The 11447-nt window shown below is 41.6% G+C and overlaps 1 long non-coding RNA gene across 2 annotated transcripts; it reads right to left on the bottom strand.

Moving 5' to 3' along the window:
* Nucleotides 1–884: 884 nt before the first annotated feature.
* Nucleotides 885–10084, bottom strand: LOC129381476 (uncharacterized). 2 transcript variants are annotated; one of them, XR_011890903.1, is made up of 2 exons: nt 9495–10084; nt 885–4854 (listed from the first exon to the last, which is right to left on the bottom strand). It is a non-coding gene; the product is annotated as an uncharacterized lncRNA (long non-coding RNA). The 2 variants fall into 2 exon arrangements; XR_011890904.1 differs by having other exon boundaries at nt 9853–10084.
* Between the last annotated feature and the right edge of the window lie 1363 nt (nt 10085–11447).

Genomic DNA, 11447 nt, shown 5'->3' with positions numbered 1-11447 from the left:
CTTTGACGTACAGGTGAACGGGCAGAGCCTTGAACAGGCCTAGTTCTCGCTTGAAGACGCTGATACTGCAACATTTCTTCGAGGTCTTTATGTCGTCTGCTGGTACTACTGAGGCTTGAAACTGTAGCACCTGGGATTGTTCAGGGCTCGAATAAGGTTGCGACCAGACAAACATGGCCCTAAATGATGAATTACAGTCATGGAAGCAGTCAGCGACTTACACTCGTAGCAAACTGTCAATGTAACCTTGCCAGCCATAGCCAGAGCTCCCAGGTAGCAGGACAACCTCAAGTCTGTCTTCTTGGTTTTAAGCCACTTTGTGCAGTGTATGCTGTAGACATTGCAGGGAATTACGCATTACATGGTGCCCATGTCCATTACCATTAACGCCTTCACAGAAGTGCTGCACGGAACGGATGACTTCATTACTCAGCACCGATGCTTGGCTTTCGGTGATTGTGAACAGTCACCAAAGTTGCATTTGTCAACTTGTTGTCTGAGCTCGACAATCAACTGCTGCACTGATTTGTCTTCATTTTGGACAAGAGTAAAAATCTGAAGCTTTCTTCAACCTTGCTGGGTTTGGGTTTCTAGAATCCCTCCAGAATTTCAACAGTCCCGTTGATGGTGAACTGGTTCATCTGACAAGAAGAACATCGCCTACTGAATACTTCAATTCACTTTGATCCGAGAGCCAAGAAAAGAAGTATTATCTTCTGTGCATCCTTTGCAATGCTGTTACCTCATCAAACAGTGGTATTTGTCATGACAATGCTCAAGCAGCAAAGCCTTTGCATTCCAATATGCGATTAGATTTCTTGTTGCCATTGCTACACCATGCTGGCAGGCTCAGAATGCAGTAGTCAAGACACAGCAGACGTACGCTGTGAAAACAAGATTTATTTTGTCACAGGTGTCTTTTAATAGCCACCCATCAAGATCAGACAAACACAATCAAGTAAAACTCGCTGCAAGCATAAACAAGCACTATCCCTGGATGGCAGGAACCTATGCACGCGCACTGATAGCAGCCTACAGCAGTTTCCTATATGCATAAGAATACACAAATAGTAATGATGAAGGCATATCTTTGATACTAGACCCAAAGCTTTATATGTCTTACAGAGCATCTTTAACACTTGCACAGTTCTGACAAGTAAATAAGGAGTTTACTAAAAAGCTCTTAAAACAGAATTAGCATTGAAGGGGTCACTTGCCCTTGTGATGGCGCAGGTGCTTATTACGGCCGCTTCTCGCTGTAAACGTCTTAAGGCATAAGTGGCACTGAAATGGTCTCTCGCCTGTGTGAGTGCGCACGTGTTTATTCAGAGTGCACTTAAGCGAGAAGCTCCGAGGGCATGAAGGGCACTGAAATGGTTTGTCGCCTGTGTGAGTGCGCAGGTGTACCTTGAGGTTGCACTTTAGTCCGAAGCTCTGAGGGCACAAATGGCATTCAAACGGCCGCTCCCCTGTATGGACGATGGTGTGTGCTTTCAGATGAGACATACTATCAGTCTTATAGTCACAAAAGTTACAGCGGTGGCGGCGTCCTTGATCTGACTTGTCACTTTTCATAGTTGCAGCTTGACAGCTGGAAGGCCTCGATGCTGCAAAAACAAATTAGAATAGGTTACCATAGTAATGCCTTTGATTTGAAAACAAAATTGTAATTATGAAATGTCAATGAAAAAACGCAACATAGATACTAATACTGACAATTGCTTTTTTCTTCATTGAAGAAATATTGATTGTAATTTCAGATTAGACCAAACATTTGCTGAATATGAATTTTCCAGCGTATAAGTCCTTTTTTATAAATCGCACCCCCCTCAGAACGGCAGCTTTTTAGAACAAGATGGTATATAAGTCGCACCAGTGTATAAGACACAGCTGTTCAGTCGGTAAGCGACTTAAAAAAAAACACGGTGACATTTCACTTCGTGAACGCAGGTCATGCGCAAGCAATGATATTTTGTGTATTTGTGCCATCATGGTTGCTGCGATCTAGCGTATGCAGTCCAAGGGCAATAACATCGTCCCCATGCGCCATCTATGCTGTATGTGCGATTGAAAGTGTGCAACAGTGAGCCGAATCACGCACAAAGGTGGAAAGCGAGAAAGCGGACACTGGAGGAAGGCTTGTACTGTGGTAGCAGCTGCGTAGTTTTCGCAAAGGCACGCGCGTATCTTGAAAGCGATCTGATAGGCGTTGACTTTTAAGTTGGTCGACTTGTGGCCTTCCACCACTCACGTTGCTGCTCCATCCGTCTCGGACTGTGTGGTCCCCGACTATCACAAAAAGAACCCGGTACCGCCATATCGTGCACACAACCTGTCGCAACTGCCAGAGGTCAACACAGCGGGTTGCTGGAGGCCATAGCATCCAATACGATTTTGACAACCGTTTACCTCAAAAGAAGAAACAAAGAAACAGGAAAGAGCCGTATACAAATTGCACTGGTGTATAAGACGCACCAACGAAAATTTCAGAAAAAGAAATTACTTATAGAATGGAAAATTATGTGTTATTATTATTAGGTACATTATTATGTGTTATCAATGACTCAGACGGAAAAATTCACACGCATTCCTGCCAAGAAAACAAATTCAAATTGTAAAAACATCATAATGTGAGAGGACGGGGATTGCAGTATTATTGCAAGCTGCTCCTGCATGGTTTTCAGTTTTTTCTTTCTAAACCCGAAGTTCAATGACAAAACACGCAGTCTGGTACATAAGTACATCAGTAAGGAACATAGCTACTGGCTTCACAAATATATACACTTGAGGACTTCGCTTTATATAGGACCATACAAGAGCAACAACTATTTTTTAAATGCAAAAAGCAATGCAGTATATGGTTCCTCAGGTGATGAGAATAATAGCAGGATGCAGCTTTGAACTGGTACCAGTTACTTTTAGTCGAATGTGCAACATTATTACCACTATTTTGCAATTTTATGAAAGGTATTTATTCTCTCTGCTATTACCGCATAACACTCCGTACAACAGAACATTTCTCTTGGAAGAGTATGCATCATGGGTGGCGGCTGTTAGCCTCATAACTACAACAGGGTTCAGCAGTAGACTGTACAGACCTCTGCTTGATAACTGGAACATCTAGAAAATCCGCCAGTGCTCAACAGTCATAACTGCATACAGTGGTCTAGATGTTACTACAGCAATGCTCTTGTTTGCAAACATTTTTAAGTTGCATTATTGTGTCATACCTTCTTTTGTTAAGCATAAAAGATCTGAGCAACCTTAACACGTACAAAGATAAAAAACTGCTCAATTAAGACAACAACAATCTGACTTTGCAAGCAGGCTGATCCAGATATATTGTTTTACTGTGCAGGAACTCGTTTAACTCAAGACAAGTGGTGCACAAAACGAGCTCAGAAATCAGAAGCTTGTAATACCTTGGTTGCTCATGAGCAGGAAATGGCCATGCACATGCATGTATGTACAAGAAAAGAAACCAGACAGATTATACAACACACTGAAAATGAAAACGACAAAGTATGGAAAACCTCGTTTTACCAACTACTGTGCAAAAGCTTCTGCATCAACAAATGCAATAAAATTTGAAATTTCGAAAGACTCCAGAACAGAAAAGGTAATCTATGGAAAGAAGCGACCAGTCGCCATATAAAATGCTTTGCTGCCATAGCCCCAGCACAGTTGCCTCAATAATAAATATATTTGATTTATACCACACTTTTAGTATATATCTACATAAACATGTCTCATAAAACAAAGCAATAGCAAAAGATACTATATCCAGTACACAAGAGGGAAAAGAAACAATGTCTTGAATCTGCAATTAATGCTTCATTGCTGAGAGTGTAGAAACAGGGGGATGATTCTTGTAAACATATCGAAGAAGACATGCTGCAAGAAAGTTGCAGTTTCACCTAAAGGCCAAAGCATTGAATGCGATAGCAAATTAGTAGATAGCTATATGAAGTAAGAATAGTAGATTTACCGGTCGTACAAACTTGTAAACATTCCCTTATTAAATATACAAGCACGGTGCCACGTGTTTACACAGGTAAACATGACCTTCAACAGCTCACTTCTTGACCGCGGAAACTTGCTGTGAAAATGCTGGAGTGAAGAATCGTGGCAGCAGCAACAAGCGAATTGACCTGCATGCATCTCTCATTTCAATGCTAACTAAACATCAAAAGCACAGTGCATACGAAGCTACTGAAACTACGTGAACTCTGCAAACATTGCAGATCCATTTGAAGATGAGGCCAGCGCAGGCGCGCACTTTGGCGACGTCGCAGGCTGGTTTCGAGTTACGGCAGCCAATTTCAGTGAATCTGTTTCTTCAAACAGTGGTGCAATTAAGACCTATTGCCTGTATTAAGTGAAATTGCAAGTGCGATCACTCAACTTGCCTTGGAGCACCAGACACAATCAAATTCTAATGATGCCAAAAGATTACATATTACAAGTGCAAGAATTAAAACATCATCAAAATTGAACAACAAACACTGCAACTTTTAAACTGAGGCAAATTGACCAAACTGAATTTCTAATCAACATTAAACAGTAAATACTATTAATAGAAATGCTTACATGCAAACATAATGAAAAGGCTGAAACAGTATAATAACCAGAGAAAGCGCCAAAGAAGAGCCTACAGGAAAAAAATATGTGAGCGTAGCAGAAAAATATCAAATCATATTGTTTAGACCAGTAACACTACCGGAGGGACCAGTCACAAAGAAGCAGGAAGGTTTACAATGTACAGCCACGAATAAAAAGTAACATCACATATTATCAAGATGGTAGATGGTGGGGGCCACAACATGACGCTCTTTATCCACCAGTGACACACACCTAAAGAGAGAAAGAGGACGGCAAAATGTTATCAACAATGAAGAGAAGCTCAAGCATAGTTACCAGGCCAACAAACATTACAACACACTATGCAGTTGTGAGCTGCATTTTAATTTTGAGAGCAAGACATCATTACAACTAGTTCATGGTATAATATGGTGGTTGGTTATTTTCTGACCTATTTACTATATAACACATAGCAAAGTAAATTTCTGTATGCAACACACGGTAACCTGTCACAGCGTTTTTCTGAAACTGGTTTCTACTTGCACTGTACACACCCCAAATCTAAACGCACAACCAAGCTCAATGGCAAAATGCTGCTGCAACACTGTTCATGTACATTTGCATAACTTGAGCTGTTTCAACACGAGACATTTTGTATTGCTAAGCACAAACAACGTCAATGACATTAACAGATGCATTCATAGATGAGATAAAGAAAAACAAAAGTTATGCTAACCTCGCAGAGAGGCTAAGTTCAACATGTCTTCTTGCATTGCTTGCATGACCTGGCTTAGCTCAGTGCAAGTACCGCGATCAGTAAATCCTCGAGAATGCAACTAATCATCTGCCATAGTATGCTATTGCCCTGTTACCCCTCAAAAAGTACAAGACGGGAGGCAATGTACAGCTTAATATAGATTATGTACGAGGTCTTCGTCTGGAACTCCATCATCTATCTCATTGTGCGACTTACCTGATTAAGGAGAGGTGCAAGCCGAAAAACTATTTTTGTTTAAAAATATAATGTTTCTAGATTTTTATTCTATATTTATGCTTCAACATCGTATTTCTACATGCAAGAATGCCAGACGTTTCTCCAGCAAGAATATTGCAAAAAATGAATCTAATGGAGGCACCACAGCAGTAAGAGCTTCAGATTTCCGTTCATGCCCTGCAGATGAGGTTCGCAACAACCACAGATATACTGGCGACATCACAAGCTTTCCTGGTGCAACAACCAACGAGCACTGGCACTGCCTGAGTCGACACCAGCTGATTCTTCACTGTTCACCAGTGCTCAGGCGAAGGCTGTGCTTCTTACATATGAGAGGATGATCAGCAAAAATGAGGTGCTTTGCTGTATACTGCACAAACTCCAAAACACGGCTAAGAATTTCAACCACCAGCAATTGGCTTCATGCTGTGGAGACAGTCAGTTCTAAATCCATACTGTTGTACAACATAAGTTTTGAGGAAGTTCTACAGGAGTTGGTAACCATGCCAACTCGGCAACTGTTAGCTCTGGGAAACCAAAGAGACAAGAGAAGAACCAAATAATTTGGTGAAACGCATTTTATCGCTAAATGCTTTCATCAAAGTACATCAAAGAAAGCCCAGCAGGAGAGCGAAGCTCGCAAGAGTTATGAGGATACCGCCAACACAGCAGGAAAATGTTAAACTGGAACAGACTGTCCTGCGTTCTCGGCAAATTTCACGCAATGGATCATATGCAACAGTAATGCCAAGTTTATGAACTTTCAACCTGATTTTCATCTTTCTTTTCAATCTTACATTGTTTTTACTAGTACTTGAGCAAAAAAAAATTTTTGTAGTTAGCGTGGCCCAATCGAAGCCAAATTTTGTGTGCACATGTAGAAGAATTCAGAGGATGCACGTGTCTTGCAATTATTGTATTATTTAAGGATATCAATTATCAATGCTCTTGATAACTACATTTATGATTAATTTTTTACTTTAATGATACACCTAAAAGAAAAGGATTTTCTTGGCTGATTTTAAATATTCTTTAATAAACTGTATATAGCAATTATAAAGAATCTCTCCTAGGCTCCATTTTAAGCCAGAGCCTTGCACACTTTTCCATTCCTGGGAGTACACAAAAATAATGTTCAAGTTGATGTAAGGTCCTGTGAAGCTGTATAGGTTCAGATTCGTGTTAAAATGGTAAATCTTTATTCGTGTGTTCCTTTTATTGGCTGCCTAGCAGTAAGGTAAGCATTAATGTGGACTTGCAGGCTGCAATAGAAGTTTTAGATGAACTGTTTATGGTTGTCTCTGAAGTCTTTATTCGCCAGAATATTACTAGTGCCAGCACAAACTCCAACATTATGGCATCAGTGCATCAGGTAATAAAATGTTAATGATATAGGATTCTTCCTCCTTTTATTAAATGGTACAGACACAATCTCGCAAGGAGAAAATACTAGAAAAAATATTTACAAATCTATATAGATCTGTTCAGTCTATATTGTATTACCCAGTGTAAGTGATCATTGTTCTGTGTGTTGCGAAATGAACAGTATGCAATAGTTGCCTGCAGTGCTAACAGTATTGTAGTGTCATAAAAATGCATCTACGGAAGAAATAATGCTTGTGCTCAATTCGTACTATTCCAGGGAGCACACAGAAATAATTAGATACAACATTGAGAAACTATTATCATATTAAAAAAAAAAGGGTTCTCTGTTGGGCTTGAATTCCATCTAATTACTTTTATTATTAAAAAACAAAGAATCTTTCAGGTGCTTCAAAGAAATATTACTAGAGAAAGATGAAGCGCCAGTGCCAGCAGAACTGTCATAACTGTAGTTGTACCAATGTGGAGATGGAGTAAGCCGATGCATATTAACAGCTCTCTAGTAACTTAAATTGCCGATTAATATTTGTCATACCAAGTGCATTCAATGGCAATCACAAGCAAACTTCCAAGTGCAATCGCTCAAGTTCTCTTGGAGCAGTCAACAGGACATACACAGCATACGAAACTGAATAAGTTGATTACATGCTATAAGTCCAAGCATGGAAATATAGTAAGCCATCATTAACTCGAACGCTGATAACTGGAAATATCGGTTAAGCTGAAAATTTTCTCCGGCTTGGTGTCAACCCCATATATTTTTCAGTTCTTCTCTAGAGATCCTCTTGTGTAATACTCTGGATAAGTATCTCGAATCTATGAGTTAACAGGGTTTTACTGTATCAACAAGAATAAACAATGCGAAGTCATCAAACACCATCATTTATTTAGTGCACTAAAACGGGTTTAGCTAACTGAATTTGTATTCCAGGCTATGAACAACCAATTACAACAAAGAAACACTAGGTGCAAAAAGCTGATGACATACTGCCAATTCATTTGGCAGTAGTTGCCAGATTTTGACATGCCCCCGAATCAAATGCGTGCACACTTTCTATATTTGAAAAGTAGAACACGGACGTAGAAATGACATTAAAGCTCCTTAAGAAAGTATAAATTTAATGCGTGCCCAATTTTTTGGTAAGAAAAATTGGTGCACAATGGCGCCCGGCTTTTTAAAGAGGGCTTCGCCACGCAGTTTCATATAGTTATCTTCGCAGCAATACGGCCGCGTTCTGTGGAAAACATACAAATGCTGCAAATGCAGTTTTGGTTTATTGTGGGATTGCAGCATGCAGGCAATTTTCGGCTCAATTTTATTCTCAAGATTAAAGGCAGGCACGCATCAGAATCAGCTAAGTACTGTAATAGGACATTGTGAGCTAGGCTTATTGCTTGACAATTTTCCTAGAGAGAGAAAAAAAGCGGCGCTTTCGACTAACGATGACGTGAGTTCAAAGCAACCACTTCCTCATAAGCTCCGTCAAGACAGACGCTCCTACTAAAGGGGTCATTATTGGGGTCTCAGTAAGGGTCAGTCGCCTGCCTGTTCACTTGTCAAGTTTGAATTATCCGGCAAAAGCTAACCTTAGGATCGAAATAACAGAACTTAGGGAGCATAGAAATGCATGGACGTTGGTCAGGACCCTCGGCAGGGTTAGAAATAACCAAAAATTGAATGAACCGGAGTCAAATTAAGCCCGTCCATTGTGTTTGAGAAACCAATCTCAAGAAATGAAATCTAATATTTTATTTCGAAACACAATGAAATATAGCTTGCTTTGAGCTCGGGTAAAAAAAAAAGGCTTATACATTGTATTTACATGGCTCAACTACAGACATATCTAAATGCATGCAACATTGTTTGCAAACTGACAAACATCCCACTGCAGAGCTTGTAAATGGAAACCAACTGCTTTAAGTTAATTTGTGCCTTGTGACTATGCCAGGAATGAATAACAGAACAGCATGTCACCCAATGCATATAGAATGTCGAATTCCTTGAAGAAAAGAGCAATGCTATACCACTGTATATTGTTTCAAAGGGGCAAGACTATGGTGCAACTGGGCAAATAATAAATTGTTTTCCCTATGTCGAGACCACAAATTCGCATACAGGCTGCCTGAAAGTGAGGCATGCATAATGAATCACTGGGAACAATTCGGCAGAAATTATATCTGCAACATGCATTCACTCAGGAACTGGTGCAGCAACTGCAGCTCCCCTACAGAAGTGTCATTAGGAACACTACTCAATTTCGTTGTTTTCTATCGATTAAGACTCCAATAAGTGATGTTGTTCTCCAGATAATCAAGAGAAGTGAATACAGTGAAACCTCGTCAAACCGTAGTTGGCCGGAGCTCGGGAAAGGTACGCACCAAACGGTAGTACTGTTTAGCCGAATAGCATTCGGAGAGAGTGCGATGAAAGGGGAAAAAAAACATGCAGTATTTATTCACTTCGCGCGACAAAAGCGTTATTTTCGTTTGATGCCGCGGCGGCCTAGCACGACGACGACAGCGGCCTCAAACTTACTGAAGCTGCGTGCCAGCTTTTCAGCCAGCCCCCTATTCTCGGCAAACAGTCGCATGGCAGATTCCTCGTTGGCGTTACGTATTGACCGTGCACGTGCGCAGTAGTGCTGCAGAAGTCCCGGGGGCGCCTTTTTCGTTGCCGGGTGCCGGAGTTTGGAATAATTTTCATTTGGAATAGAGTTACGGTATCGCGCCCCTATTGTCGTCGCGACGATTGCATTCATGAGGCTGACGTAACGCGCGGCTTATGCCACTGTCGGGCCTGAATCGCCTGTGCTATCGCTTTCCGTGTCGTCCTCATCACTGTCGCTAGTCGACACTTCGGCAACAACACAGGCAACGATGGCGAAAAGTCGAACCTCGTAGCCGACATATCTTCGCGGTCGGAGCAGCGCTGCGGAGCAACTTCTTCGCATTCCAAATGCCACACACTGTAGTCAACAGCAGATCCCTGTTGCATGTCAGCGCCGACTTCTTCGTGTCACGTTCGATAGCACGGACGATGTCTAATTTTTCTTCTATGCTGAGCACCCGGCGTCTTTTCTATCCAAGCTTCGGAACGACGCGAGTCCTCGCTAACACGACGCCATCTCTCTGGCACCGCGTCGAAATGATGTTGATGTTGATGTGGCTTCACTCGCAAACGCACAGGGCGCTTGGAGGCCGTTGTTCCGATCTCTGAGGCGTGTTGTTCTGCCGGGCCGCCCGATGGAGACGGCGCAGCGCTGTGTTTGCGCGACGAAAAGTAGGAACGCTACGTTTTAACCGATGCGTACGCAATAAGCTGGAACGGTTTATGCGGATACGAAACACATTATGTTCAATGGCCGCTGAGTCGGGGATTTCACTTTTACTACTTTAAAACGAAACTACTGTTTAAGCGGGTACGGTTTAACGAGGTTTTACTGTATTCAAACTTTCAGATAGTGACTTCTCAAACAATACGAAAGAAAGAAAAAAGCAACAACTATTTGATTTGCATTAAAAATTTTGAATATTTGCATGGGAGTAATAAATATCTTTGAAGTATTCTCCCATTTTGCAAGCCAAACTGCTTCTCAGTGTCAGCTAGGCATATAGAATATGAAAGAATGTGCTGATACATTGATTACACTGCCACAGTCCCGTCTAGAAAGGGTGACCAAATGAAACATCTATTCCATGCACATGCAGCCATAGCCCAAGTGTTTGCTGGATAAGAGTTTAAGTATGTTTGGTGATTGCAGCCATTAAGAACAAATCGTCGGTATTTTAGAATTGCATAAGAAAAAAAGCTTATCTGAGTATGTTACAGGTGAGTTTGTGTATATCAAATCACCTGATAGATCAAGCTGTTTCTTAGCCCACAAGGTTGTTCACTATGATGGGTTTTGGCTGTACATTTAAAAAAACTGGCTAAGGTTTAGCTCAACAGCAAAACGTCTGTTTGGCTTGGTTTTACAAGACTATGCGCATAGTGCTTTAGTAAAGTTGGGCCGCAGTCTTTCATACACGTTACACACATTGCGGAAGAGGTTGTCCGTAAAGTCACGGTGAAACCTGGCAATTGCAGTCAAGCTTCCTGGGTGCCGTTGCTTATATTGATGGCTTCGTCTTCTTCTCCTTATTGTTCTTTGTGTTGCTGAACTACGACGGTAACTGCAGTACCTTTGACCTTGGCACGCTTACGGGCTTGGCAAGATTCTCTATAACAAGCTACTCAGGCTTCCTTTTGCACCACAGATTCAGCAGGCAACTTAGCATTTGCTTGGGATTTCGCAGCATGCCGTCTAGCTATCTCTACTGGATCATTGGACTCCGCCTGTCACTTGCGCTAAAGCGCAGGCACAGACAGCCCAGCCGGCGTGCCATCCATGGGGAGAGACTGAGCGACCAAGCGCCAGCGAAGCAGCTGTTAAAGGAGCATTTAAACTACGACCTAATTGGTGCTCGGACGAGCGTCACTCGATGCTGG

The sequence above is a fragment of the Dermacentor andersoni genome, chromosome 11, assembly GCF_023375885.2.
Source record: "Dermacentor andersoni chromosome 11, qqDerAnde1_hic_scaffold, whole genome shotgun sequence".
In the NCBI taxonomy this organism is placed as follows: domain Eukaryota; kingdom Metazoa; phylum Arthropoda; class Arachnida; order Ixodida; family Ixodidae; genus Dermacentor; species Dermacentor andersoni.
The sequence above is the reverse complement of the archived record's forward strand: the minus strand, read 5'-3'. Positions and strand labels throughout refer to the sequence as shown.